Genomic DNA, 26,958 nt, shown 5'->3' with positions numbered 1-26,958 from the left:
ACTGGGTAGACCAATGGGCAATTGCGTAGATTTCTGTCATTTGCCACTTTTGAATGATGTCTTTTAATTTGTAGCTATTCCAGGTAAAGTATTGGTGAGCTTAGGCCACTTACCAACTTTTTTCTCTCCTTTATTTGTGTTTTCGATAATAGCTATACATTTTCAAACTAGCCAGTAATTTGAAGCATATTACTTGTTTTTCATTTTATCATTTTTAATGTAGTTTGCTTTTATCTTAAATATATCTTAAGTATATTAAAGTCTTACCACATGTCCTTTTCTTGCTATTTTAAAATTATATTTTAGTTGAGTTTTGTCTCTTAATAGGATGGGCTTATGTGAATTATGCTCTTTAGGTTCTTGCAGATGCACCTGAAAAAGTTTTATTTATTTATAACCTCTATGCTCAATGGACAGTCTGACTAAGTATAAAAACTTTGACACACTTTTTTTCTTGAGTGTTTTTCTTTCTTTCCTTGGGCATTTTTTTTTTTTCACTGTCTTCTAGTAAAAAAATGCTGGGGGATGTCTGACCAGCTTGATTTTCTTTCACCTAAAATTATTTTGATATTTCCTTCTGCTGCTCAAAGATTCTTTATCTTTAAAATTAAACATTTTATTCAGATTATGTCTCAATGTTGACAATCCTGTGTTATAATGTACCCCTTCCCTGGTTTATAGCTTTCTCTTCAATAATCAGATTAAATATTCTTTAAGAAAGTTTTCTTGAATTAAAATTTTAAATATTGTTTCTCTTTCATTGTTTGATTTTCTTTGCGGTCCTAATTATGTGAATTTTGGATGTCTTTGGCCTACCTTTTACTCATCATATTATTTCCAATACTTTCTATATCTTTATTTCTATTAATTTTCATTTGATTTTCTCATTTTTCTCACCTACATCTCTTATTGTGCTTTCTATGGTATTAGTATCTCTTTTGATTCTGTAATTTATTCTTTATTTCTACTTTTCTTTTTCTTCCATTTTCCCTTAAATCCTACAGTTTCCCCTAAATCCTACAGTTTTACTGCATATGTCTAGACATCAGCTTCTCTTGTCCAGTCATGTTATCCTGAGTCCTGGTATTTCCTTCTTGGCTGTAATTGTATCTATATTGTTGGTGAAAGGTTGTGTTGCAACTTGTATCTTTTTGTGGTAACATTTTTTTCTGGTAAGTTTTTTTCTTTTATTAAACAAATACCTTTTGTTGCTATTTCCTATTTTATGGTATCTTTGAAAGGATTGTATCAGTTTCCTAAGGCTGTGTCAAAAAATCTACAAAGTGGATAGCTTAAAACCACAGAAATGTACTGTCTCACAGTTTTGGAGGCTGGAAGTCAGAAGTCAAAATGTTTTCAGGGACATGCACCCTTTGAAAGCCATTGGAGAGAATCCTTCCTTGCCTGTCTTAATTTCTGGTAGTTTGCCAGCAGTCCTTAGCATTTCTTCAGTTGTAGCTGGAACATTACAATGTCTGCCTTTTTTCATCACATGGTGTTCTCTCTTGTGTCTCCCTGTCTTTTCTCTTCTTATAAATCTATCAGTTATATTGAATTAAGAGTACACCCTACTCCAGTATGACCTCATCTTAACTAAACACATCTGCAACAACCCTATTTCCAAATACAGTCACATCTCAAGGTACTGAGGACAAGGATTTCAACACAACTTTTTGGGGGACACATTTGAACATTTACAGCATGCTGTAGGGTTTACTATTACTCATATTTGAATGAATTAAAATTTCCAGACAAAATATTAGCAGGAGACTTTTGTGGGGGTCAGAGCAGGAGTCTAGGGAGTGAGACAGTTTGCTAGGAATCTGGGGCTAAGGAGATGGATTGTTTCATTATAATGAAATTTCTCTGCATAGCCATGCCTCTGATGCTCCTCTGACCTAGCTTTACTAAACACTCCTATCAAGAACATAGTCCTTGCTTCCAAGGTATCCTTTTGTCTTTTGAAAGATGATGCTTTCTTACACCAAGAGGATCCAAGAGGGCTTTCAGTATCTTATGTCACAGCAGCTGCAGTGATTGTGCTCTTTTAGTCCTCAGCCTTGTCACAACAGTTTCTATTTAAGAGGGACTTTTTCCTTATAGTAGCTCATATTTGCTGCTCGTTTCTGAGATCTGTCCACTCTAGATCACCTTCGTCCTCCATGCTTCTCTCTACCGTGCCGCTATAGCTTTCCCTGAAGATTTTGCTGGTTTTCCTTGCTGTTGCCCACACAGGCAATTTGTAGTTTTCAAATTTTCTCTGTCTCTTAGTTTCACTGAAGAGGTAGTTTATAGGCTCCCCTTGCCCTCACCTCCTCCAGGATGAGAAGAGAGTAGATTTGGCACTAAGTTACTATTGTGTTTCTACTGGAACAAGGAGCTCTTCAACTGCTTTCTTCCAAGAGTAAGGATAGATAGCAACATGGATTTTTTTCTTCTCCCCCTCTATCCTCCCCCTTTTTCTTCTCATTCTCTCTCTCTACATTTTTGGAAAAATAAAATACTAAGCTAGGAGCAAGATTTTAATTGTTTTAGATCAGCATTATCTGTGCTGTCCAATATGGTAGCTGCTCTCCAATGTGACTATTCCTTGCTTAAAATGTAGCTATGTGCCTTAGAAAGTAAATCATGAAATGTTTTACTTTATTCAATTAGCCTTAATAGCTGTGTGTGGCTAGTTGTTATCCTATTGAAGGATGTAATTTTAGACAATGCAGGGCGGTGGAGGCTAGGAGAAGGAGAGAACAAGGAAGGAAATAAAGAGGATGCTATAGTACATGAAGTAGTGGAATAAAAGAGAAATAAAGACATCTAGTTGTGATTATATAAGATGTTGTTATTTAATATATGATACAAAATTTTCTATCTTGTTCCCCAACTAAAAGTAAAACTTCTGCTTTTGCTAATGCTTTTAGGAAAATATTTTCTGTTGGAAAAAGAAGAGAAATACTGAATTATGCTCCAAAGTGGCCATGAGTTTGTGGGGCCTTGTCTTTTTGGGGCTGTCATATTGCCCGATAGTCTTTATTAAAATCTTATTGTTTCATTGGGAACAGGGTGCTTGCAAGTGGAGAAGCAAGGATTATCCACTAAATTGGAGTCCCAAGGGTTTGAACTAAGACAATATAAATCTAAAGAAAGGAGCTAAGGTTCTTTGCAGTTTTGAATACAACAATCACATCACACAAAAAATAGAGATTATAACACAAAAATGATCTCCTGGAACATGGAAGCTCAAAAAATAAATCCTTTCAGTGTTAAATACACAAAAAGTTTTTTTTTTTTTTTTTCATCTTTGCAATTTAAGCATTTTAGGTACAGAACTAATATGTAAAACTCTATAATTATTATGGTAATAACATGATGATTTTTACTTACCTTCTGGTCACAGCAAGTGGGGAACAATTTCATGGTGGTGAGTAATGAATTCATCAGAAAATCAAACTTTTAAAAATAAAGAGTCTGAAACATGTAACTGTGAACATAAATGGCACACAAACTAAATATCTACAAAATTCAGTGTGTTATAGCCATTGACCCAAATATACTATAATCTATTCAATCAAATTCTGAAAGCATATACCAATAATGTGTTTCCTATTTGTTTTTGACATGCAGGTCTTCATTTTCTGAGGTGCACTTAGTATCAGCTGGCACAATCACTGGTTCCTAAGAACAAATGCCCCCAGCGTATAATCTGTCATACACGGTAAATCAATCTGCCTTGGTTTACTCTAGATTGACACAGCACTTGGAGACGATTATTCTAAGTGAAGCAATTCAGGAATGGAAAACAAACATCGTGTGTTCCCACTCATAAACTATGAGGATGCAAAGGCATAAGAATAACACAATGGATTCTGGGGACTCAGGCCAAGGATAGGAAGGGAGTGAGGGATAAAAGACTACAAATTGGGTTCAGTGTATACTGCTCAGGTGATGGGTGCACCAAAATCTCACAAATCACCACTAAAAAACTTACTCATGTAACTAAATACCACCTTTTCCCCAAAAACCTGTGGAAATAAAATCACACATATCACACTAATCTTCTATTTTATAACACTTGAATGTAATGTAATTGTTTTCTGTTCAAAATATCTTATATACTCACATATACATCTAGATCAAAATATATAGCATTTTATAAAATTGGGCCGCTTTCACCAGTTATTCTGTATTTTGGAATATTTTTCTTATTGATTTACTGATGCTCTTGCTTTGTTTCTATGGCAATGCCTCCAGTTATTATAGCTTCAAGCTTTCTGAAAAGATTTATTTGTTCATCCCAGAGAAGTACAAGAGAGAAATGACTGCTATAAACTCTAGTCATCCTCATGCTCCTGAGTTGCCAACTGATAAACTCAAATGGTTTTCATTAGCCACATGGTTATCAAGGAACATTCAGCCAGTCTGCTTGTATTCCTCACTTAACTGCTACAGCAGGAAGATTTCAAATGATAGGTATCTTCACAACTACAAATGGTGGGGAAACAGATTATAAAACAAATTACACTTCAGTTTTAGGCAAGTTAAAGATATTAAAGATTCTTTGAATCTATTTGATAAACTGGTTCCAAGTGATTTTATCCATTTTAACTGTATTAAAAATCACTACTCTGGAATTTGTAACCAGCCAAATTTTTATATTACAAATCCACAGAAACAAAAAGTCCAAATCCTCTCAACAAAAGAAGTAAACAAATAAGGTACATATGTCACTTGTGAGGTATGGACTTCAGTGGGACTCACATGAATGTCCTAGTAGATTCAGTTCTGAATGTCATCATGTTTTTCATTCTTCAAATAAATGAATTAAGCAAGCAACACTCCCCGATTTTGGCAGAAAATAAAATCTCAGCAATTCAGACACGATTAATCTGAAGTTTAAAAATTATTTATTTAGTATTCAACCATGATTTACTTATACACGTTCTGGGAGATAAAAGTTGACTAAGCATAATGAGGAAAATGAAACAAACTATATGAGCGCTGTTTAAAAAAACATAGTAAGGAAAATAATTTCAAAAAATAATTAATGCATAAATTTCAATCCTTCTTTACTTTTATTAGAGTAGATCTGGCATACTACCACATGCAAGGTTCATCTTTTGTGCTTTTCCAGATTCATAGCTTTAATGTTTGTTGGTACACTGGCTATTTCCCTTCACCCTCTTCCTCCCGTTAGTCACTACTACTTACTGCCCTGTCACTTTTTGCTCCCAGACAAGCTTCTTGAAAGCTAAGCCTACCCTCACCATTCGTGCCTCAGCTCACTGCAACATAGCCTCATCTGCCATTTTTCCTCAATTAAGTCACAAACAATATTGTTATTGCCAAAACCAATGTATGAATTTAAGACTTTATATTAGAGTAGTTTATCCTTCCCTGTGGGTGATATGTTCCAAAATGCTGCAAGGGGTGCCTGAAAGTGCAGATAGTACCTTCATCTTTGTATATACTATGTTTTTTCCTATGCATACATAACTATGTGAAAGTTTAATTTATAAATTAAGCAGTTTGAGATTAACAATAACTAATAATAAAATAGAACAATTATAACAATATGTCAACATTACTACTCCAGTGCTTTGAAGATATTATTAAGGAAAATAAGGGTTATTTGAACACAAACACTGTGATACTGCAACAGTTGATCTGATAACTGAGAAAGTAGCTAAGAGACGAATAGGCAGGTAACAGAGGCATAGATATGCTGGACAAAGGAACGACTCACATACTGCACAGTATGGAGTGGGATGGCACAAGATTTCATGATACTACTCAGACTGGCACACAATTTAAAACTGATGAATTGTTTATTTCTGGAATTTTCCATTTAATATTTTTCAACTGCAGTTTACCATGGGTAAGTGGGATGAAACCACAGATAAGGCAGGACTACTGTATTGGACCTTTCTACTGTAGCTCACACACTGACTCATCAATCTTTAAACTTTCACGTTTTAAGCGTTGTCATTCTTTGGCTTAAATCCTTCAATAAATTCTCATTATCTTTATAGAAAAGACTAAAGTTATTAACTTTGCATAGGGACAGCTTTCACATATAAGCTTGGTTGTCTTTTCAGTTTAATCTTTTGTTACTCTCCCTAACAACCTCCCACCCCCACTCAGTACTCAGTGTAACTACTAAGCTGAGATCATCACACGTCTTTTTGAATCTGTGCATCTATCATGTCTTCACTTGAGTATTTTCCTTTCGTGGGATACTCTTTCCTTAATCTTCTGGTTTCAGTTTAACCATCATTTTTTTTTTTTTTATAGAGTCTTCTCTGATATCCATGTCCTAATTTGTGGTCCTATCTGTGCACTTTGATAGGACCATGCATTATCCTTGCCATATCCCTTTCAGAGTGCACTGTAACTGCTGCCTTTATTTTCTCAGCAAGTTTTAGTATAATATCAAAGAAGAATATCTACAGTTATGTGAAAAGCCTACTTCAATACCCTTCCCTTCTGCAACTACTTATCTATATGAGGCCAGTATTACTTCATATACTGCAAGTAAAACAACATATCACGTCAATTAACTGTATCTCAGGTATATAAGAATCTTTTGTCTTTTATTAAGCCAGACAGATATTCCAAAAGTTTAAAAAGTTTCACTCTCCTAGATTACTTTTGTATTAGAGAATGTAGATTTAAAAAATAAACATATTTAAGATAATGTAATAGATTTATAGCTATTTTTAAACAAATTACTAAATTAGTATTTAACATTCTTTCAGTTTTAATTTATAATACTGTAAATGTTGATGGATATAACTCACAAAAAGTAAAGTCCTTGGAGATTCCCAATAATTTCAAAGGTGTTTTGGGGATTCTGAAACAAAAGGTGCTTGCAGATTACCGCTGCAGATCTATTTGGGTGAACTGAGAATAGTGAGGCTTCTCTAAGAGCATGTTTGTATACTTATTTAGGTCTTAATTTCTTTCAGCATTGTTTTATAGCTTTTAGTGCAGCTATCTTGGAATATTTGTTACTTTTTATCTTATTTTAGGTTTTCATATTATTGTAGTGGAATTTAAAATTTTCCTTTTTCCCACTGTTTTCTATTAGAATATAGAAATACCATCAAATTTTGTATTCTGTAATTGTGACATTGCTAAATTCACTTGTTAGTTCTAGAAATTGTTTTGTAGATTCCTTAAGATTTTGAAAGCAATCATGTCACCTACAAATAAGAGAAAATTTTGTCTTCCTTTCTAGTTTTCATGCCCTTTACTTCTTTTATTTCTGAATCCACTAGCAAAATGTCTAACTGAAGCAGTGAGAACAGATATCATTTTCTTTTTTCTGAATATAAAGGGGAACTTTTTAGATTTTTACCATTCAATATGTGTGTTTGCTTTTTTGTTTTTAATAAATGTACTTTACTGGATTAAAGAAGTTGCTTCCCATTCACAATTGGAAGTTTCTTCCTTCCTTCCTTCCTTCCTTCCTTCCTTCCTTCCTTCCTTCCTTCCTTCCTTCCGTCCTTCCTTCTCTCTCTCTCTCTCTTTCTTTCTTTCTTTCTTTCTCTCTTTCTATCTTTCTTTCATTTCATAAGGGAGTGTTGAATTTCACCAAATGATTTTTCTACACCTTTCTGTATCTTTAGATGTATGTGTCAACTCCATGAGTTAATCATTTGATTCATCTATTTAATTCAGTTAGTATAGAGAATTATATTGCTTGACGAACTTGAATGTTTCACCAGTCTTCTTTGTTTGTTTGTTTTGAGACAGAGTCTCACTCTGTCGGTCAGGCTGGAGTGCAGTGGCATAATCTCGGCTCATTGCAACCTGTCTCCTGGGCTCAAGCAATTCTCCTGCCTCAGCCTCCCAAGTAGCTGGGTTTATAGGCGTGTGCCACAACACCTGGCTAATTTTTGTATTTTCAGTAGAGATGGGGTTTCACCATGTTTGCCAGGCTGGTCTCGAACTCCTGACGTCAGGTAATCCACCCACCTAGACCTCCCAAAGTGCTGGGATTATATGCATGCGCCACCATGCCCAACTTGTTTCACCAATCTTTACATTCCTGGTGTAGAGACCATTTGGTCCTAATATATCTACCTTTTTATATATTGTTGGATTAAATTGTTAATGTGCCTCTACATTAAATGATATTGGTTATTAATTTTAGGTCTTTGTACTGTATTCATCAATTTTGTGTCAGGGTTTTCTATTCTGTTTAAAGAAGTTGTAAGTGCCCCTTCCTTTTCTATTCCCTAAGAGAGTTCTGTTAATATTGGTATTATGTGTTCCTTAAATGTGTTGTTCAATTCACAGTGAAGCCATCTGAGCCTGAAGTTTTCTTTGTGAGAAAGTGTTTGATAACCAATTTGACCTTTCTAATAAATATAATTATGAACTTTTAAAAATTTCATCTCAGGTTAGTCTTGGTTAGCTGTATACGTCAAGAAAATTGTCTACTTAAATCATAAAGTAGTTCCTAATATTTTGCTATTGTATAATAAAATGCATATTAATTTATTTCTGATGCTAGTTTATCATAATTTTTTAAATTTCTGTTTTATCTCTTTATTTTTAATTACCATAGCTTGGGCTTTATTGATTTCATTAATCTTTTCAAAGAACAAAGTTTTCACTTTGTCAGTTATCTAGTTTTTATTATCTATTTCACTGATTTCTAATATCTTCATTTTTATCCTTCCTTCCACTTTTACTTAAAGTTGACTTTTAGTCCTCTGTTTCTGGCTTTTATAGATAATATTGATTATATAAGTAGTTACAAATTTTTCTCTAAGGTCTGCTTTAGCTATGTATTTGGGTTTCTCCAGAGAAACAGACCTCATAATTAAAATATATTAAAAATAAATAAACTCATTAATTAATTTAACTAAACATCTATTATGGGAATTTTCTCATACAATTATGGAGGCCAGAAAGTCCCAAAATAGAAGGCCATGACAACTAGTGAAGCCAATGGTGTAGGTCTTGGTCCAACTCTGAAAGTCTGAGAACTTGGTGGTGCTGATGATGAGGGCATCCATAGTGTAAGTTCTGGTCTGAATCTGAAAACCAGGAACACAGTCAGAGGGCAGAAAATGGATGTCCTGGTTCAGGGAGATGAATTAGCACTTCCTTCACCTTTGCGTTCTGCTCAGGCCCTTAATGGATTAGATGATGCCCATTCACGTTGGTAAGGTTGAATCTTCTTTACTTAGTCTACTGATTCAAATGCTAATCTCTACCTGAAATATTCTCACAGACACACCTGGAGTAATGTTTTACTAGCTATCTGGACATCCCTTAGCTCAAATTGGCACATAAATTAACCATCATATGGTGCATCACATGTATTAAAATATGATGAATTTCAGAATATTTTAAATTTTCTTGTAATTTCTTCTAACCTACTAGTAGAACTGTTACTTATTTCCAATTATTTGGGGCTTTTCTACATATCTCATGACTTATTTATTTCTAATTTATTTTTACTAAAATGCATATTCTGTAATATTTATTGACATTTATTATGACTTGCTTTATGACACAGCATAATATTTTTTGTGAATGTGTCCTGTACATTTTAAAAGAATTATTTTACACATTTGTTGCATATAATGTTTTATAAATGTGAATTAAATCAAAGTGGTTAATAACATTGTTCCAGTCTTCTTCAGACATTCTTTCTGATTTTTAATCTATATGTTCTACTAATTATAATCAATTACTATTACACCAATTAGTGAAAGAAGGATGTTAAAATTTCCAGATATAATGAAGATTTGTTTACTTTTCTTTCCAGATATCTCAGTTTTTAATTCAAGTTTTGAAATTCTATATTCAGGCTCATACACATCTATACCCTTCTGATTATTTTATCATTATAAAATGATCCACTCTTTCTCTGGCAATACTCCTTATTTGATGTCTATTTTGTCTGTTATAATGACTCCATTTTTATTATGTTTACTATTCAAATTTTATATATATATATTTCCCATCTATTCATTCCTTTTACACCTATCTTTTCCTTTATATTTAGCTTACATCTCTTTTATAAAACACATAATTAGGTCTTGCTTCTTATCCAGTCTTACAAACATTGCTTTTCAATATGAATATTTAGTTCATTTTACTTCCTTCTCTTAGTTAATAGTTTTCTAAATATTTCATTTTGATTTCTCTATTGTACTTTAAGTTACACATCTTAGCATTTTTCAGTGTTTTCTGTAGGGATTACAATATAAATCCTAACCTATCACATTCTACTAAGTGTTAGTATTGTACCACATAAAATATAAGAATTGTGCCGCTGTATAGTTCCATTTGCTGAACCCATTTTTTGTACTAGTGTCATATATTGTGTGTATACATGATATCTATATGTTATAAACTCCATAGTAGGGTATTACACCATTTTTCTTAAAGAGGCATGTATCTTTAAAAGAAATTATTTAAAAAGTATATTTTCTTACATATTTTCCATATCTGTTGCTCTTCTTTACCTCCTATAGATTCACATATGTATCTGGTGTCATTTCTCTGCATCCTGATGTAATTTACTTAGCAGTAAATTCTTATTTTTGTCTATTTAATAAATAACTTTATTTTGGCATCATTTCCAGAGGATATTTTTGCGAATATAAAATTCTAGGTTGACAGTTATTTTTCCTATTCTTTCAGCACTTTAAAGATGTTTTTGTGTCTTATGGCTTTTGTTCTTTCTGATAAGTCAGTCATCAATGTTACCACCTTCTTCCTTTATGTAATAAGTCATTTTGTTCTGGCTGCTTTCAACATTTTGTCACTTTAACATAACTCTTTGATTTTCAAGATTTTGTCTGTGATATGGATTGTTTTTTTCTTTGTTTTTAACTTGCTTGGGATTTACTTAAGTTTTTGTATCTATAAATTGTTGTTTATCATCAGATTGGGGATATTTTTAATAATCAGTACTTCAGATATTTTTCTTATTATCTCTCTTTTTTTCCTTATAAAATTTAAATTACATATATGTTGTGACCTTGTTTTATCAGATTGGACGATTCTTTCAATGTGTCTTCAAATTTACTGACATTTTCATTTTAGACACTATAATTTTAACTCCTAGAATTTTTATTTGATTTGTTTTTAAATAGTTCTCATTTATCTGCTGTGATTTCCCATCTGTTTATTGATTTTTATAATATTTTCTTTGTCCATCCTTGAATATATTTATAATAACTGCTTTAAAGTCCTCATCTATATATTCCAATCTGTCAGAGTCAGTTTTACTGACTGCTGTTTTCTTTTGCTTTCTTTCTTTTTTTTCTTTTTAGAGACGGAGTCTAGCTCTGTCGCCCAGGCTAGAGTGCAATGGCACCATCTCTGCTCACTGCAAGTTCCGCCTCTGGGGTTCATGCCATTCTCCTGCCTCAGCCTCCTGAGTATCTGGGACCATGGGCACCCGCCAGCACAGCTGGCTAATTTTTTGTATTTTTAATAGAAATGCAGTTTCACCGTGTTAGCCAGGATGGTCTCGATCTCCTGACCTCGCGATCCACCTGCCTTGGACTCTCAAAGTGCTGAGGTTACAAGTGTGAGCCACTGCACCCAGCCCTAACTGCTGTTTTCTTGAATATGGGCCACATTTTCTGTTTTTCACATGTTTAGTGATTTTTTTAATTATATGCTGAATATTATAAATAAAATAGATACTTTGTATTCTGAAATCTGCTGCTAAAGAATGATTATCTTGATTTTAACAAGAAATTGTCTTTGGCTGCAATCAAACTCTCAATTCTGTAATGCCTGCTGTAGGTATCAGTTGAAATCTTGACTCATTTATCTTACCCTTCTAGCTATAGTCTTTAGATTCTCTTTGATGTCTCCTTCATGCATATGGAGTTCAAGGTTCAACTCAGGACCTAGGCAGATAATATACAGCATTAAAAGCTTTTCTTCATTTTTCCTTTTATTTTTCTAGCCACTCTGGCAGTTCCAAATTCTGTCCTTTGACTCATCAAGCCAGTAACAATATGGCTTTTCCTTGATCTTCAGCCTTGCCACACAGTAAGGACTGGGGTGTTCCCACAAGAGAAAAACTGTACAAATGCAAGCTCACCCATTAGTCTCCTTGTTTTAAGAGTTGACATTCCTTCAGTACTTGATCACTTTCAATTACTCTTTAATGCCTTCAAATATTGAAAGCGTAGCTACTAATAACTTTAAGTATCATCTCTCAAACAGTGATTGAAATCACTCAGACTTATTTGCTAAAAGGTCAAGAGTTCCTTTTGGAACAAACCACATATGTCACATTTTCATAGCAAGATGATATACTAGACAGAAAAGTTATTCTCTATTTTTGTCCCTTATGGCAGATAAAATTTTCATGGCTATACTTACGTGGGGCTAATAAATAGATAATCAAAGGTAACATTTAGAGTCCCTGCTCTGTGCTTGAGACTGTACTAGGTTCTTAATGCAGATTATTTCATTTAATTCCTTCAAGTACCCAATAGGTGTAAGTATTATTACTATATTCATTATATAGATGAGGAAACTGATACTAAGAGAAGTTTAATGAAGAGCTGTTACACAATTGCTAAGTGGCAGAGTTAGAATTTAAAACCAAGGAATTTGTTTCCAAATTAACCCACAATCTCTTTAGTTTATCCCTGTCACTGCTGAAGGGATGTCTAGAAATGTCTAGAAATTTGCTTTTGGGCAAAGCTGACAGTATAAAGTCCTTTCCTAAACAGAGTAGTTAGGTAATTTCTAAATTTTCTGTGCCTTCTCTGTGGCAGACACTTAATTCTGCTTGTACATTTAATTTTGATAACATCCCTGTGAGGCTGATGTTATTATTATTTTATTTCACAGACAAGAACATACTGTCCCCGAGAGGTTATATAACAACCCCAAGGTCAGACTTTGATGGGAGTAGGACTAAGAACACAAATATCCCAGGCCTTATTAATTTCATACTATCCCCTACTCCACAATACTGCCTCCTTTGTCCCAGGCTCCTCTCCATATTTCACTTGACTTCATTGTTACACTCCAGTTTAATTCATAACCATAGAAATGATGCCAAAGGCAGTAAAAAGAGCTCCCCTTTCCCCTTGTAAAAAAAAAAAAATCAAAATCCTGTTAGTGATCTCTACTATTTTTAAATGGTACCTGATGCATTCTTTAACATGCTTCCTTTTCTTCTTTTTAAATTAAGTACACATTTAGGCTTAAAAGATAATACTTGAGATATTTTCATATGCAGATGTCTTTTTCTGCATCACAACATTGGTTTTCTTTACCTAAAAACATGAGCAAAGTCTCAGTGGCTTCCAAGGACATGAATTATTTAATATTTTACATTAGTTCATCTCATTTACTGGAGTGTCCCTGGGACATATTCATTTACACAGGAAGGATGTCAGGGGAAACATTTTAAAAACTATAATAATAATAATAGCTAAATAGAAATCTGAAATTATTGTAAACCACCCTCTATTCTCAGATTACATTAAAGTATATGGCTATTTACAAAATTTTCATGAGGCTTTTAACTTGGCAGAGCTCATTCAAGATGTCCAAATTACTTATTTGCATCCTGTTCTGAATAAACTGACTAGATTCAATTACCTGATTCCTCACTCTGAATCACTGTGATCCAGGTCCCTAGTTAATATACTCCTTCTGTTGTTGATTATCTCATTTTTCAAGAGCAAAATTATAAAATCAAGTCTTGATATGCATAAATTGACTTTCCTCATATGTGCAATAATGTTGAGTTAGAGAAATTAACTTGAAGTAGATGAGAGTTAATTAGGAACTTCCCACTTGCCTCTTATTTATCCTTCATCGTTGTTGCTAGTTTGTGCTCTGACCGTCCAGTGCATAGTCGTTTTCAGCTAAACCAGGAGAGTTAATTTCCTGTGTGTGTCCTTCTCATCACCACCTCAGGAACAGAGAATTGAAACTCTAGTCTGTTCAGTCTGTCATGGAGGATGATTTCCAAACCATCTGCTATCTCAGAAAACAATTCATTCTGACAAACTTCCCAGCCAAGTCACCACTCTGATACTATGCTTGCAGTCAACACCAAGATTAATAACCTGCCACGGCTAACTATCAAGCTTTCTGACTGAACAAAAATAGAGACTCCAGATTGTACTATTTGGCAAGATGTTCCAAATGTTAAGGTGAGCTCCTGTGTTAATTCTTCATTAAGATGGGAAATGCCTGGAGAAATTATTAATAATATCAGTATCATCTTATCTAAAGGGGGCTATTAAATGGGAATTATCCTTTATCTCTTGTCCCAGAAAATCTTGTCAGTCCTTAATTAAGTCATCCATTAGCCTTTGCAAATGGACTGACTATATATTTACCTGTGAGAGATAACAGTTTCTAGTCAGGCTCTGTGGAAAATTGAGTTTTTAAATTTTTCTCTTTTTTTCCCCCCAAAGAGTGTTTTTTTCTCTTTAACGGAATGAAACAGGGAATATGCTCACATGTTTTCCTTTGCTGGAGTACTACATTATTTCCAGTCTCTAGATGATTTCAATTCAATTTTAAGTTTTCTCTTCATCGTGACCTCTCTCTTCCCTTAGGCACTCTTCACCTTCTTTATGACCTGCTGAGACAGCCTCGTTCCTGGCCTCCTCCTCACAGGACTCTCCTTCCTCTAGTCCATCTTTCATATTTCATTCCCATTTTATCTTTTATTAAAAAACAAACCCATCCTGCCATATTACCCCTTAAAAATCTCTGTTGACTCTCCATTACCTAGAAGAAACTCAAAATTTTTTAAAAATCATAAAAGAACATTTATAATCTGAAGCAAAAATGATTTTGTGGCCTTTCTTGGTGTCCAGTCATCAATGTGCCCCGTGGGACAGCCCAGTCAAACTCCTCATTACCTCACATTCACTAGTTTTTCCCCTCTCTGTGCCTTCTCCATAGTTTTCCCACCATTAGCGTGTGTAGAGACTAACTCTACTTTAGCACACTCTTATTCATTCATTCTTCAGAACTCGGTTCATAGAGATCCATGTAAAATCTTTCTTATTATTTCAGCGAGTCAGTAACTCCTTTTCTGAACAGTGTAGCTCTTTCTTCATAATCTTATAAAAGTATTTACTAATTGTTTTCCTTGTGGTAAGACAAGTTACTATGAGTTCTACCTCTTAATAAATTTTTGAGTGTAAAATACACTATCATTGACTACAGATACAATGGAATATCCTCAACCATAAAAATGAATGAATTAATGGCATTCACAGCAACCTGAATGGGACTGGAGACTATTATTCTAAGTGAAGTAACTCAGGAATGAAAAACTAAGCATTGTGTGTTCTCACTCATAAGCTATGAGGATGCAAAGGCATAAGAATAACACAATGGATTCTGGGGACTCGGGCAAAGGATAGGAAGGGAGTGAGGGATAAAAGACTACAAATTGGGTTCAGTGTATACTGCTCAGGCGATGCGTGCACCAAAATCTCACAAATCACCACTAAAGAACTTACTCATATAAATAAATACCACCTGTTCCCGAAAAACCTATGGAAATAAAGAATTTTAAAAAGTGAGTTACCAACACAAACATTTCATTGCAAAGTGGTGAACGCTTTGCATTAAAATTTAATCTTGTAAATTCTGTTATAAAATGCAAATGAATGATTTGTTAGAAGTACGATGTCGATTACCAAATACTCAGTATTACTTTAAAGGGAGAGCAGGCCCTGGAGTAGTAGACTAGTAAATGTTAATAAAAGTCAGAATGGATCCCTACAGTGGGAGGTTGTGGGCAGCCTGGAAACAGTATGACTGGGAGAGTGGGGTCAGGAGAGGAAACTAGTATTTCTAGGAGAGAGAAGAGCAAAGAAAAAAGGTATTAGAAGATATCAAATTCAAATATCAACTTATTTTTTATCAAACTTACTTTCTACAAATATCAAACTTTTTTTCAAATGTCAAACTTATTTTTTTCATATATCAAACATTTTTTATAAAATTTTTAGAATAGGCATTCTGATACTATAACATTTCTCTTAGTAGCTGATGATGCATGTTTTAAGCACAAATACTTAAAGTACAAATTTATAGTTTGAAAATCATATATTGCAAAAATGAAACTCTTACAGCAGCAATAGCTGACCTCTCTTGAAAGATGAAACAAGCATCATGGTCCCTAATATTGGAATTAAAGATCAGAATTATAATCAGTTTCAGAATAATCTTAAGATCCATAGCTAAAATATCGACTGGAATTTTAACGATGCTAATCACAATCTCAGCTGTAATTATATCACTTTAATAAAAACTATAATCATAGTTGCCCTGAGAAGCTGTCACTGACCAGAGAAGAAACATTAAATGCATTACAATAATTGATACAACTGAAGAAAACCCTGCTCTAAATTAATAATTAATACATTGCAGACATATCTTTCCTTTCTATAAATATAAATAGGATTAATTGACCTATACAAATAATTTCAGCTGGGTGTGGTGACACATGTCCACAGTTCCAACTACTCGGGAGACTGAGGTGGGAGCAATGCTTGAGCCCAGGAGTTCCAGGTTGCAGTGTGCCATGACTGTATCTGTGAATAGTAAGAAGTTTCATAGACAGACATTTCAGAAAACATTAGAAACAAGGAAAATACACAAATGATATGAGGCTTTAATTTACTTCTCTCAGTCCAAAACATTTATAACTTATGGTAAGAAACTTCATAACATTTTGACAAAAATTTTAAGGTCATTCACTAATATAATTTGTCCAATTGATTATTAAAAACGTTTTACACAGTTTAAGTTTGCATAGTCATTTATATGGACCTGCCCATAAAAGAAAGGATTGGTGAAAGAGAGAACTGCCCATAAAAGAAAGGATTCAGAAATGTTAAATGTCATAAGCAAGAAGATAAAGCTGACTAGTATCAGACTTAATACCCTAATAACAGAGAACGCTTATTTTCACAGGTCCAAGGTACATTTATAAATATTGTAAGTATTCTGTGCCTCAAAATATAAAACTTCAATAAATTAAAAAAATAAAAATATTATAAACAAGTTTTTAAATGCCGTAGAATGGGACAATATATCAGTTACAAAGTCAGAAAAATAGAAAATGTAAAATGTCTATCTTTTTAAATTCAGCAAGTTAAAAAAAATGGAGACAAACTGTAGGACACAATGAATGCCTTGCTTAAAATAAAGCTTATAGTTATGAATTATTTTATCAATACAAATTAAAGCATGGAAGTATAAATTAATCATGACTCCAAATTTAGAAAAATGAAAATAAAAAAAGAAAGCAGAAAAAAAGAATTAAGAAATATAAAAACAAATCTTAATGAATTAAAAGATATTTAAATGGTAGAACAAATATGTAAACAAGCAAATTTATTAATAGATAATATAGAACAACCTAGTGTAATCACAAAGCAACAATGAACACTTATCTAGAATAAGAAATAACAAAGAATATAAGAATTTTAAAAAATGCTATACAAATGTTATATGAAATTGGATGAAAGGGATAATTTTCTAGGAAAATATAATTTACAAACTGACCCAGAAGAGAAAGAAAAGTGCACATGCATTTTCACAAATATAGTTGTCAAAGGATTAATCTTACAAAAGCTTCATGTCTAGACAGTTTAACTGTGAAATTCTATCGAACTTTAATGAGTAATTAATTTCAGTGCTATTTAATCTTTTTCTAGATGTAGAAAACACAGAAAAACTTTCTAATACTTTTTTGTAATGAAGCGAATATAATTTGCCATTGAATCTGAAAAGAGATAGCTCATCATGAAAACTACAGGAAAACATTTCTTATGCATCTAAATTTTAAAAAGTCAATATAAAATAAAAAATAGAATTTATCAGGTTACAAAAAGAGTAAAAAAACTTGAGCAAGAGGAGTTCATTTCACAGAAACAAGGATGGTTTCAATATTAAGAAATCAATTAATAGAATATACTATATTAGTATAATACATGACCATCTTGTAGATGCGGAAGACATTTGACAAAACTTAAGCTATTTTTGATAAGTAAGAATTATTACTTGCTAAATAGGAATTGAAAGATAATTAACAGGGTTTTTTTTTTTTTTTTAATTTGTGTGTCTACATATAATCATCCCCAAAGCCAGCATCATATATAATGGAGAAATTCCTGCTAAAATGAGGAAAACACAAAGATATTGACTATCTCTACTAGTAATTAACATTGCACTGGAGTTACAAGCCAATGCAACTAGACAAGAAAAATATATTGGAAATATAAAAGTTGAAAAAAAGACAAAATTATTACTGTTTTAAGAAAAATAACTGTAAAACTAGAAATGCAAGATAACTAAAAACATGAGAATTTGATAAGGTTGGGGATATTAAAAATATTCACAAATGGCTACCCTTCATGTATATATAAAAGCCTCTAAACAGAAGATCTGCTAGATCAGAAAACTGCCTACAGAACACCAATTAAAAATGTCTAGAAATTAACTTGATAAGACATATGCAAAAGAGAAGGGATGAAGATAAGTTGGCTAATGGGTACCAAAATTCAGTAGATAGAAGAAATTAATTTTAGTGTTCAATAGTACAGTAGGAAAATTACAGTTAACAATAGTTCATTGTATATTTCAAAATGTCTAGAAGAGAAGAATTGTAATACCTCCAACACAAAAATAAACGTTTGAGATGATGGATATCCCAGTTACTCTGACTTGATCATTACACATTGTATACATGTATCAAAATATCACATGTACACCCAAAACATGTACAATTAAGATATAGTAATACAAAATACAAAATATACAGGAGAAAATATCTAAAACATTCTTGAAGTACATAGAGATTGTATTAACAAACAGAAACACTTATGTGCCTGGTTTAGATTCAACGTTATAAAGATGTTAGTTCTTTCTGAATTAATCAATGTATTTTATCTGATTACAGTAAAAAATCTACTTTTTTGATAGAAAAGATGACTCTAAATATCATAAATAAAAAGAAACCAAGCAAAATGAAGAACACACTTAAAATACGTAGCTTAAATAAAAACTAGTCGTACCAAACGTTAAAACATAGTATTATAAGACAGTGCATCAATAATGAAAAGAAAATACGTGAAAACACAGACAGTCCAATAGGACAGAATGGAAAATCCAGAAAGAGAAGCAAATACATATAGGAATTTAGTATATATTAAAGGCTGCATCTTAAAATCTTTTTATTAAGTAAAATTAGGATATGGAACAACACATATTTGTATAAATAGCTAACATGCATAAAGATATTCCCCAATTCATAAATATTTAAATACAAAAATTTAAAAAAAATGATAAGCATCTGAGAAAAATCTATTATAGAAGAAAAATATGGGAAAAATCTATTACAACCTTAGGACAGGCAAGGCCAATTAAACTATTATTTAAAATCCAGGCTCTATAAAAGAAAAGACTGGTTGATTTTACTAAATGAAAGTAGAATATTCTGCATGGCAAAAAAAAAATAATTATAATAATGTTAAAAGACAACTGACAAGAAAAATATTACAACTCATTCTACAGAAGAAGCACTAATATCCCCAATATTACAGTGTTCTTAAATCTTAGTGTAAGAAAAAAAAAAAAAAAACAGTGAAAAGTAAGCTAAGAAAATGAACAGACGATTCATCAAAAATAAATGAAAATAGGTCTTACTACATGTAGAGATGCTGAAGATCTTTAATAATAACAGAAGTGAAAATTAAAGCTTCTGGGATAACAATTCTCATCTCTCACATTCTTATAATCAGAATGATGTTTTGTGTAAACACTATCAATTACTTATCCCCTTCTCACCCACTATAAAAAAAAACACTTAAGTTAGTTGCATCTGTATGCATCCATTATCTCATTAGGCAAATATATATATTTTTATGTTCTTGCAACTTTCTTTCACTAGTGATAGTATACTATAAACACTTTTCTGTACCTTATCTAGTTACTTGAAAATATATCATGGGTAGCTTTCCAAATACGTGGTTATCTCACTTTTTTACAGCTACACCAAATCCCAATGAGTGTATGCCACACAGTTTATTTTACCAATCCCTACAGATGGCACCTTTTTTATATAGTGGGACCCATAGGAAGAGATGCTCAAGATTATTAATAATAACAAGAGTAAAAATTTAAAACTTCTTAGATAACAATTTTTATGTTCCAATTTGGTAATACCCTAAATATGTTTTTCTCTAAACACTTGTTGGTGAGATTGTGAGAAAATGGACACTCAAACTGCTGATGGGATTACAAATTAAGCCAACCCCTATTGAAAACAATTTGACAATATCTACAAAATCACATCTATACTAAACATTTTATTCATTTGTCAGAAATTATCCAACAGATATCTTCGCACTCATAAAAATAGTTTATGTGAAATATTTTTCATTTTGCATTGTTTGAAACAAGAAAATATTAGAAATAACTCACTTTTCAGACATATTTCCTGTTGGCATATGTATTAGTGCAACCAAGAAGGGACGCATGTTTGAACTTCTCTTTAAGAAATAACTTGGTGAGGAGATCAAGACCAACCTGGCTAACATGGTGAGACCTCGTCCCTACTAAAATACAAAAATTAGCCGGGCATGATGGTGGGTGCCTGTAATCCCAGCTACTTGGGAGACTGAGATGGAAGAATCGCTTGAGCCTGCAAGACAGTGATTGCAGTGAGCCGAGATCACGCCACCTAGCCTGAATGGCTAAGCAAGACTCCATCTCAAAAAAGAAAAAGGAAAGAACTTGCCTTCCAGCTGCAATAATGCAGTCAGCTGACAGCCCCCAGCTGTCCTTGGCTTCAGAATCCATCTCGTCAGTCAATCTGAAGCCACACTCTTTCCAGGAAGTCTCCAGCCTTACTGGCCAGGCTATTAGGGCCCAGCTATTGCTGACCAACAAAAGAATTCTCTAATGGGTGTTCTTTGCTTCAGAGCTCCTTGTTGGGTTGGCCCAGAATTTGTCATGTTTGCATTGCAGTCTGGGCCTTCATTGTCCAACCTACTTTCTTCCCTCCTGGTATACCCTCCAATAAACTTCTTGCCCTCTTAAATCAGTCAACTCCCTGAAGTACCCAATTGACCAACCGTCAGACAGGCTCCAGTCAACCCAGGATAACCTGAAAAACCTGCTAAATAAACTTATGGGACATTTGTATCCAGAGTATAGAATTAAGCCACCCTCAGTCATTCTAAAGTTGACTGAGTTACAGATATGGAAAAATCTACTTGCAATTTAACAAGCTTGGAAAGGTATAAGCTACAGACTAATTAACTAACAACAAAAAATAGGTTTCAGCTGAAAACAAAGAAAGTTAAAGAGGCCTAAAAGCACCATAATCTGGAATTCATTAGTATAGGGATAGATCCTAAAATATCACCAAGCAGGTTTATGTGTAATGACTGATCTTAAGGAATTAGGGCACAAAATAACAATGTACGTTCATACTGATGACCCTGAAGCATCAAGAAAATTTCAATTAACTTATTTCTTTGTTACAGATATAGAAAACATAAAGTACGTTTCAGAAAGTTTTTTTTCCCCTCTAAAATGTTTTAAATGTTAAAAGCCATGATAGTTTCAGAACCATCTTTTATTAATGGGATATGAATTTATGTAGACACATTCACCAAGAATCTTTGTTAAGTAAGATATTTTGAATCACATCTTTTAAATCACATTTTAAAATGCATATCATGTGGTCTATGATGGAATAATTCATCTTAAAATCTAACAATGTCAAGACCAAGAGTGAAAATCCTTTGGTGGCCTAAATGAAATAAAGTCTGTGATCAAAAAAATTTTTTAACAGGAGCAGAAAACCAAATATTGCATGTTCTCATTTATAAGTGGCAGCTAAACACTGGATACTCATGGACATAAAGATAACAAAAAAAAGAAACTGAGGACTATGGTGGGGGAAGGAGGAGATTAGGGGTTGAAATCCTAACTATTGGGTACTATGTTCAGTACCTAGGTGACAGGATCATTCATAATCCAAACATTGGCATCATGTGATATACCCATGTAACAAACCTGTACCTCTACCCTGTGAAATTAAAATAAAATTGGAAAAAATAGTTTTTCTTTTCTTTTTCTTAATTATACTTTAAGTTCTAGGGTACATGTGCACAACGTGCAGGCTTGTTACATATGTATACATGTGCCATGTTAGTGTGCTGCACCCGTTAGCTCAACATTTACTAATGTATATTTCCTAATGCTATCCCTCCCCTCTTCCTCACCCCATGATAGGCCCCAGTGTGTAACATTCCCCACCCTGTGTCCAAGTGTTCTCATTGTTCAATTCCCACTTATGAGTGAGAACATGCAGTGTTTGGTTCTCTGTCCTTGTGATAGTTTGCTCAGAATGATGGTTTCCAGCTTCATCCATGTCCCTACAAAGGACATGAACTCATCCTTTTTTATGGCTGCATAGTACTCCATGGTGTATATGTGCCACATTTTCTTAATCCACTATATCATTGATGGACATTTGGGTTTGTTCCAAGTCTTTGCTGTAGTGAGTAGTGCCACAATAAACATACGTGTGCATGTGTCTTTATAGCAGCATGATATATAATCCTTTGGGTATATACTCAGTAACGGGATGGCTAGGCCAAATGGTATTTCTAGTTCTAGATCCTTGAGGAATCACCACACTGTTTTCCCCAATGGTTGAACTAGTTTACAGTCCCACCAACAGTGTAAAAGTGTTCCTATTTCCCCACACGCTCTCCAGCACCTGTTGTTTCCAGACTTCAATAATCGCCATTCTAACTGGTGTGAGATGGTGTCTCATTGTGGTTTCGATTTGCATTTCTCTGATGGCCAGTGACGATGAGCATATTTTCATGTGTCTGTTGGCTGCATAGATGTCTTCTTTTGGGAAGTGTCTGTTCATATCCTTTGCTCAGTTTTTGATGGGGTTGTTTGATTTTTTCTTGTAAATTTGTTTAAGTTCTTTGTAGGTTCTGGATATTAGCCCTCTGTAAGAAGGGTAGATTGTAAAAATCTTCCCTCATTCTATAGGCTGCCTGTTCACTCTGACGGTAGTTTCTTTTGCTGTGCAGAAGATCTTTAGTTTAATTAAATCCCAATTGTCAATTTTGCTTTTTGTTGGCATTACTTTTAGTGTTTTAGTCATGAAGTCCTTGCCCATGCCTATGTCCTGAATGGTATTGCTGAGGTTTTCTTCTAGGGTTTTGATGGTTTTAGGTCTAACATTTAAGTCTCCAATCCATCTTGAGTTAATTTTTGTATAAGGTGTAAGGAAGGGATCCAGTTTCAGCTTTCTGCATATGGCTAGCCAGTTTTCCCAGAATCATTTATTAAATATGAAATCCTTTCCCCATTTCTTGTTTTTGTCAGGTTTGTCAAAGATCAGATGGTTGCAGATGTGTGGAATTATTTCTGAGGGCTCTGTTCTGTTCCATTGGTCTATGTCTCTGTTTTGGTACCAGCACCGTACTGTTTTGGTTAGTGATCAAGTTGGCTTCATCCCTGGGATGCAAGGCTGGTTCAACATATGCAAGTCAATAAACATAATCCATCATATAAGCAGAACCAAAGACAAAAACCACATGAGTATCTCAATAGATGCAGAAAAGGCCTTCGACAAATTTCAACAGCCCTTCATGCTAAAAACGCTCAATAAACTAGGTATTGATTGGACATATCTCAAAATAATAAGAGCTATTTATGACAAACCCACAGCCAAAATCATACTGAATGGGCAAACACTGGAAGCATTCCCTTTGAAAACTAACAAAAGACAAGAATGCCCTTTCTCACCACTCCTATTCAACGTAGTGTTGGAAGTTCTGGCGAGGGCAATCAGGCAGGAGAAAGAAATAAAGGATATTCAATCATGAAAAGAGGAAGTCATATTGTCCCTGTTTGCAGATGACATGATTGTATATTTAGAAAACCCCATCATCTCAGCCGCAAATCTCCTTAAGCTGATAAGCAACTTCAGCAAAGTCTCAGGATACAAAATCAACGTGCAAAAATCACAAGCATTCCTATACACCAATAACAGACAAACAGAGAGCCAAATCATGAGTGAACTCCCATTCACAATTGCTTCAAAGAGAATAAAATACCTAGCAATCCAACTTACAAGGGATGTGAAGGACCTCTTCAAGGAGAACTATAAACCACTGCTCAGTGAAATAAAAGAGTACACAAACAAATGGAAGAACATTCCATGTTCATGGATAGGAAGAATCAATATCGTGAAAATGGCCATACTCCCCTAGGTAATTTATATATTCAATGCCTTCCCCATGAAGCTACCAATGACCTTCTTCACAGAATTGGAAAAAACTGCTTTAAAGTTCATAGGAATGCAAAAAAGAGCCCGCATTGCCAAAACAATCCTAAGCCAAAAGAACAAAGCTGGATGCGTCACACTACCTGACTTCAAACTATACTACAAGAAAAATATTATTTTTCTAGCAGAAAAAAAAATATTTTTTTGGGATAAGTGAAATAAACTTTGGGTGAAAATAACTGAGCATGCCTCCTTGATATTTGAACAAGTCATGAAGCCTAGGGAAGCAAACTAGGGTATTAAGTATTGGGTTTTTATTGCAGCACTATTTAGTTAGCCATTAAGTCTGTTTATATTATGCTTCCCTGATGGCAGTTCCAGAGTGAAAGAAATTAAGCCATGAGATTTCTTGAGCTTTGAGGATTTACTTTGGTGAACTAAAGTAATTAAATAATAGAAGTTTTATATTTTCATAAACTCTGGCGGAAATTGCATATATAAAACCTCCAGTTTAACAAAATATTTGAAGTAGGCACCTACAGAGAAAACGTGTATGTGTGTGTGTGTCTGTGTGCATACAATGATGGTTTAAAGTTATGTGTTCACTGCAGCATACTGATGTTACACTGAAGGAGTTAACAGAGACCTAAAAGTTTTAATTCAACTCATATCAGTAAACAGTTTCTTCTGTCAAGCTCTGTGGTAGAAACTTGGGATATAGAAATAATTAAAACACTACACCTATTCTTGAGAAACCTATAATTTAATTAAGTGAAGATGAATACATAAATCAATTATTAAAATGAGGTATAAAATATGAAATACAAAGAACATGATTAAGATGCAGAAGGGTTGAGGCAGTCGAAGGAAGTGGAAAATGGGAGTGCTGCTGCAAAGATTTAAAGAGAGTGGAGTGTGTTGAGGGAGGGGCTTTCATAGGAATTTGTCGGGTAAACAAACCCACAACACATTCTAGTACGGCTGCCTCTGTCACAGACATGTGAAAAACCATGACATTTGGGGAACTGCACATTCCACGTTAGCTGGACAGTAACTTGGAAGGGAGATGGTTGGAAATGATCTGGAGTGGGATGGGGTCTCCACCATAGAGGGACTTGTATGACTTGCTAAGAGGCAAAGGTGAGGAACTAAAATTTTAAAACATTAATACTCTGATTATTAAAAACCTTGTTCATTTTTTTCTACTAGAAAATATTATTATTAAAATAATATTATGTACTCTTATTTTTAAAGCAATCTTTTTTTAATTTGGTAGGCAAAAATGCATTAATTTATATTCTTCTGATTAGAAATACTCTTGAACTTTTTTGAAAAAGAGAAAGGTTGTGAGTTACACATATTTTCTACTTTGAGAATTATATCTTTATATGATTTGCTCATTTCTGTGTCAGTGTTTAACGATTTTCTTATTTCTAGAAGCATTTTATGCATTAACAAGTCAACACTGAGTATCTGAAAATACATTCCTCATTTTTTAGTTGAACTTTATTTTATATGTAGGAAAATTTAAAGATTTGTGTAGTTAAGTCTATTGTTCTTTCTTCTATTGTTTAGGAGGCTTCATCCACCCCCAAATTTATTATTCATGTCCAATTTCTTTTCTTGTTAATTATAGGGCTTTAAGCAAAGAAATAAAATGATCAGACTTGTGCCTTGGCAAGATAACTGGCAGGAATACATATGGCACAATTTTTACATGTACCTGCTTTCATCTTTCCAATTTTCCTCACTTTCTCATCATACATTCCTAAAGACTGAGTGATTGACTCATCAATTCAAACTATCGAAGTTTGTTATAACCTCACATCATCTTATCCTTTTGGCTTTCCATCTCTTTTGCAATTCAGATTGCAACTGTCAACTACTCCCTCTTTGTGGCTGACCTTTCCTAATCATTATACAGGTCTCTGGTGCTTAGGGATCAATGTGACTAGAGTTCATTCTCTCCCACATACGTACATATGTTGGCAAATGACTGAAGTATTACTTGCTTTGAATAGGCAACAAGATGCAAATGTCTCCTGACATCAGTTGTATATTTAACAAGACGTCAGGGGGAACGCCTACTAGATACCACCACCTGTTATTTTTAAGGCAGTTGGGTTTATTGCCTATGTTCCTGAAGACACTTTCAGCCAGGCAGTTCGAAAACAAGTGCTTATTGAAGGTCCACAGGGTGCAATGTACTAGGTGCTTGTCAGTTGATTTTTTTACCACAGTTAAGTCTCTAGAAATGAAGAATTTCTTCAGAATTGACAAGGATTGATAGAAGCAACAAAAGTTAAAAATGTACATCAGCAATATGGCACAGTTAAAAGTAACAATCCTAAAAACTAACAGTACAGCAGAATAAAGCGTGTTGAAACTCCAAAGCACAGCATCCTTGCCTTCTAAGCATTGTGTCCATTTATGCTTAAACCATCTTTGATAACATTTGTCTTTTTACAGTATTTATTTATTTATGTAGATATGGGATCTCACTACATTGCCCAGGCTGGTCTAGATGTGCTGGGCTCAGGAGATCCTGCCACCTTGATGTCTTGGTTACAGGAGTGAGCCATCACATCTGGTGAAAATTTATCATTTAAACCTAAAAGAAAAGAACTGGAAAGGGCTTAGAAAAAAATAACAAA

The sequence above is a fragment of the Piliocolobus tephrosceles genome, chromosome 3, assembly GCF_002776525.5.
Source record: "Piliocolobus tephrosceles isolate RC106 chromosome 3, ASM277652v3, whole genome shotgun sequence".
Taxonomy (NCBI): Eukaryota; Metazoa; Chordata; class Mammalia; order Primates; family Cercopithecidae; genus Piliocolobus; species Piliocolobus tephrosceles.
This window is presented reverse-complemented; position numbering follows the sequence as displayed.